The sequence below is a fragment of the Haliotis rubra genome, unplaced genomic scaffold (assembly GCF_003918875.1).
Source record: "Haliotis rubra isolate DU_JTF1 unplaced genomic scaffold, ASM391887v1 Scf174, whole genome shotgun sequence".
In the NCBI taxonomy this organism is placed as follows: Eukaryota; Metazoa; Mollusca; class Gastropoda; order Lepetellida; family Haliotidae; genus Haliotis; species Haliotis rubra.
In genome coordinates this window covers 1,698,612-1,705,138 of record NW_025765714.1, presented here as the reverse complement: position 1 = coordinate 1,705,138, position 6,527 = coordinate 1,698,612, and positions in this window count along the sequence as shown.

Sequence of the window (6,527 nt, the reverse complement as noted above, 5' to 3'; positions counted from 1 at the left end):
AAGTAGAAATACGCTTTATTATATAATCAAGGCATACAGAGATACATAAGTAGAAATACGCTTTATGATATAATCAAGGTATACAGAGATACATAAGTAGAAATACGCTTTATGATATAATCAAGGTATACAGAGATACATAAGTAGAAATACGCTTTATGATATAATCAAGGTATACAGAGATACATAAGTAGAAATGCACGCTTTATTATATAATCGAGGTATACAGAGATACATAAGTAGAAATACGCTTTATGATATAATCGAGGGCATACAGAGATACATAAGTAGAAATACGCTTATTATATAATCAAGGCATATTGAGATACATAAGTAGAAATACGCTTTATGATATAATCAAGGTATACTGAGATACATAAGTAGAAATACGCTTTATGATATAATCGAGGTATACTGAGATACATAAGTAGAAATACGCTTTATGATATAATCGAGGTATACAGAGATACATAAGTAGAAATACGCTTTATGATATAATCAAGGTATACAGAGATACATAAGTAGAAATACGCTTTATGATATAATCGAGGTATACAGAAATGCAGAAGTAGAAATACGCTTTATTATAAAATCAAGGCATATTGAGATACATAAGTAGAAATACTCTTTATGATATAATCAAGGCATACTGAGATACATAAGTAGAAATACGCTTTATGATATAATCGAGGTATACTGAGATACATAAGTAGAAATACGCTTTATGATATAATCGAGGTATACAGAGATACATAAGTAGAAATACGCTTTATGATATAATCGAGGTATACAGAGATACATAAGTAGAAATACGCTTTATGATATAATCGAGGTATACAGAGATACATAAGTAGAAATACGCTTTATTATATAATCAAGGTATACAGAGATACATAAGTAGAAATACGCTTCATGATATAATCTAGGTATACAGAGATACATAAGTAGAAATACGCTTTATGATATAATCGAGGTATACAGAGATACAGAAGTAGAAATACGCTTTATTGTATGATCAAGGTATACTGAGATACATCCGTAGAAATACGCTTCATGATATAATCGAGGTATACAGAGATACATAAGTAGAAATACGCTTTATGATATAATCGAGGTATACAAAAATACATAAGTAGAAATACGCTTTATGATATAATCGAGGTATACTGAGATACATAAGTAGAAATACGCTTTATGATATAATCGAGGTATACAGAGATGCAGAAGTAGAAATACGCTTTATTATAAAATCAAGGCATATTGAGATACATAAGTAGAAATACGCTTATTATATAATCAAGGCATATTGAGATACATAAGTAGAAATACGCTTTATGATATAATCAAGGTATACTGAGATACATAAGTAGAAATACGCTTTATGATATAATCGAGGTATACAGAGATACATAAGGAGAAATACGCTTTATTATAAAATCAAGGCATATTGAGATACATAAGTAGAAATATGCTTTATGATATAATCAAGGTATACTGAGATACATAAGTAGAAATACGCTTTATGATATAATCGAGGTATACTGAGATACATAAGTAGAAATACGCTTTATGATATAATCGAGGTATACAGAGATACATAAGTAGAAATACGCTTTATTATATAATCAAGGCATATTGAGATACACAGGTAGAAATACGCTTTATGATATAATCGAGGTATACAGAGATACATAAGTAGAAATACGCTTTTTTATATAATCAAGGCATATTGAGATACACACGTAGAAATACGATTTATGATATGATCAAGGTATACTGAGATACATAAGTAGAAATACGCTTATTATATAATCAAGGCATATTGAGATACATAAGTAGAAATACGCTTTATGATATAATCGAGGTATACAGAGATACATAAGTAGAAATACGCTTTATGATATAATCGAGGTATACAAAGATACATAAGTAGAAATACGCTTTATGATGATATAATCGAGGTATACAGAGATACATAAGTAGAAATACGCTTTATTATATAATCAAGGCATATTGAGATACATAAGTAGAAATACGCTTTTTATGATATAATCAAGGTATACTGAGATACATAAGTAGAAATACGCTTTATGATATAATCAAGGTATACTTGAGATACATAAGTAGAAATACGCTTTATGATATAATCAAGGTATACATGATACATAAGTAGAAATACGCTTTATGATATATCGAATAAGAGGTATACTGAGATACATATAGTAGAAAAATCGCTTTATGATATAATCGAGGTATACAGAGATACATAAGTAGAAATACGCTTTATTATATAATCAAGGCATATTGAGATACATAAGTAGAAATACGCTTTATGATATAATCGAGGTATACAGAAATACATAAGTAGAAATACGCTTTATTATATAATCAAGGCATATTGAGATACATAAGTAGAAATACTCTTTATGATATAATCAAGGTATACTGAGATACATAAGTAGAAAAACGCTTTATGATATAATCGAGGTATACTGAGATACATAAGTAGAAATACTTTATGATATAATCGAGGTATACAGAGATACATAAGTAGAAATACGCTTCATGATATAATCGAGGTATACAGAGATACATAAGTAGAAATACGCTTTATGATATAATCTAGGTATACAGAGATACATAAGTAGAATATGCTTTATGATATAATCGAGGTATACAGAGATACAGAAGTAGAAATACGCTTTATTATATGATCAAGGTATACAGAGATACATACGTAGAAATACGCTTTTTATGATATGATCGAGGGTATACAGAGATACATAAGTAGAAATACGCTTTATTATATAATCGAGGTATACAGAGATACAGATGTAGAAATACGCTTTATTGTATGATCGAGGTATACTGAGATACATCCGTAGAAATACGCTTCATGATATAATCGAGGTATACAGAGATACATAAGTAGAAATACGCTTTATGATATAATCGAGGTATACAAAAATACATAAGTAGAAATACGCTTTATGATATAATCGAGGTATACTGAGATACATAAGTAGAAATACGCTTTATGATATAATCGAGGTATACAGAAATGCAGAAGTAGAAATACGCTTTATTATAAAATCAAGGCATATTGAGATACATAAGTAGAAATACGCTTATTATATAATCAAGGCATATTGAGATACATAAGTAGAAATACTCTTTATGATATAATCAAGGTATACTGAGATACATAAGTAGAAAACACGCTTTATGATATAATCGAGGTATACAGAGATACATAAGTAGAAATACGCTTCATGATATAATCGAGGTATACAGAGATACATATAGTAGAAATACGCTTTATTATATAATCGAGGTATACAGAGATACATAAGTAGAAATATGCTTTATGATATAATCGAGGTATACAGAGATACATAAGTAGAAATACGCTTTATGATATAATCGAGGTATACAGAGATACATAAGTAGAAATACGCTTTATGATATAATCGAGGTATACAGAGATACATAAGTAGAAATACGCTTTATTATATAATCAAGGCATATTGAGATACATAAGTAGAAATACGCTTTATGATATAATCAAGGTATACTGAGATACATAAGTAGAAATACGCTTTATGATATAATCGAGGTATACTGAGATACATAAGTAGAAATACGCTTTATGATATAATCGAGGTATACAGAGATACATAAGTAGAAATACGCTTTATTATATAATCAAGGCATATTGAGATACACAGGTAGAAATACGCTTTATGATATAATCGAGGTATAACAGAGATACATAAGTAGAAATAATCGCTTTATTATATAATCAAGGCATATTGAGATACACACGTAGAAATACGATTTATGATATGATCAAGGTATACTGAGATACATAAGTAGAAATACGCTTATTATATAATCAAGGCATATTGAGATACATAAGTAGAAATACGCTTTATGATATAATCAAGGTATACAGAGATACATACGTAGAAATACGCTTTATGATATAATCGAGGTATACAGAGATACATAAGTAGAAATACGCTTTATGATATAATCGAGGTATACAAAAATACATAAGTAGAAATACGCTTTATGATATAATCAAGGTATACAGAGATACATAAGTAGAAATACGCTTTATGATATAATCGAGGTATACAGAGATACATAAGTAGAAATACGCTTTATTATAAAATCAAGCCATATTGAGATACATAAGTAGAAATACGCTTTATTATATAATCAAGGCATATTGAGATAGATAAGTAGAAATACGCTTTAAGATATAATCAAGGTATACTGAGATACATAAGTAGAAATACGCTTTATGATATAATCGAGGTATACTGAGATACATAAGTAGAAATACGCTTTATGATATAATCGAGGTATACAGAGATACATAAGTAGAAATACGCTTTATTACATAATCAAGGCATATTGAGATACACACGTAGAAATACGCTTTATGATATAATCGAGGTATACAGAGATACATAAGTAGAAATACGCTTATTATATAATCAAGGCATATTGAGATACACACGTAGAAATACGCTTGATGATATAATCAAGGTATACTGAGATACATAAGTAGAATGCACTTAATGATATAATCGAGGTATACAGAGATACATAAGTAGAAATACGCTTCATGATAGAATCGAGGTATACAGAGATACATAAGTAGAAATACGCTTTATTATATAATCAAGGCATATTGAGATACACACGTAGAAATACGCTTGATGATATAATCGAGGTATACTGAGATACATAAGTAGAATGCGCTTTATGATATAATCGAGGTATACTGAGATACATAAGTAGAAATACGCTTCATGATGGAATCGAGGTATACAGAGATACATAAGTAGAAATACGCTTTATGATATAATCTAGGTATACAGAGATACATAAGTAGAATACGCTTTAAGATATAATCGAGGAATACAGAAATGCAGAAGTAGAAATACGCTTTATTATAAAATCAAGGCATATTGAGATACATAAGTAGAAATACTCTTTATGATATAATCCAGGTATACTGAGATACATAAGTAGGAAAACGCTTGATGATATAATCGAGGTATACTGAGATACATAAGTAGAATGCGCTTTATGATATAATCGAGCTATACAGAGATACATAAGTAGAAATACGCTTCATGATAGAATCGAGGTATACAGAGATACATTAGTAGAATACGCTTTATGATATAATCGAGGTATACAGAGATACAGAAGTAGAAATACGCTTTATTATATGATCAAGGTATACAGAGATACATACGTAGAAATACGCTTCGTGATATGATCAAGGTATACAGAGATACATATAAGTAGAAATACGCTTTATTATATAATCGAGGTATACAGAGATACAGATGTAGAAATACGCTTTATTGTATCATCGAGGTATACTGAGATACATCCGTAGAAATACGCTTCATGATATAATCGATGTATACAGAGATACATAAGTAGAAATACGCTTTATGATATAATCGAGGTATACAGAGATACATAAGTAGAAATACGCTTTATGATATAATCGAGGTATACTGAGATACATAAGTAGAAATACGCTTTATGATATAATCGAGGTTATACAGATATGCAGAAGTAGAAATACGCTTTATTATAAAATCAAGGCATATTGAGATACATAAGTAGAAATACGCTTATTATATAATCAAGGCATATTGAGATACATAAGTAGAAATACGCTTTATGATATAATCAAGGTATACTGAGATACATAAGTAGAAATACGCTTTATGATATAATCGAGGTATACAGAAATGCAGAAGGAGAAATACGCTTTATTATAAAATCAAGGCATATTGAGATACATCAGTAGAAATATGCTTTATGATATAATCAAGGTATACTGAGATACATAAGTAGAAATACGCTTTATGATATGATCGAGGTATACTGAGATACATAAGTAGAAATACGCTTTATGATATAATCGAGATATACAGAGATACATAAGTAGAAATACGCTTTATTATATAATCAAGGCATATTGAGATACACACGTATAAACACGCTTTATGATATAATCGAGGTAAACAGAGATACATAAGTAGAAATACGCTTTATTATATAATCAAGGCATATTGAGATACATACGTAGAAATACGATTTATGATATGATCAAGGTATACTGAGATACATAAGTAGAAATACGCTTATTATATAATCAAGGCATATTGAGATACATAAGTAGAAATACGCTTCATGATACAATCGAGGTATACAGAGATACATAAGTAGAAATACGCTTTATGATGTAATCGAGGTATACAAAAATACATAAGTAGAAATACGCTATGTGATATAATCGAGGTATACAGAGATACATAAGTAGAAATACGCTTTATTATATAATCAAGGCATATTGAGATACATAAGTAGAAATACGCTTTAAGATATAATCAAGGTATACTGAGATACATAAGTAGAAATACGCTTTATGATATAATCGAGGTATACTGAGATACATAAGTAGAAATACGCTTTATGATATAATCAAG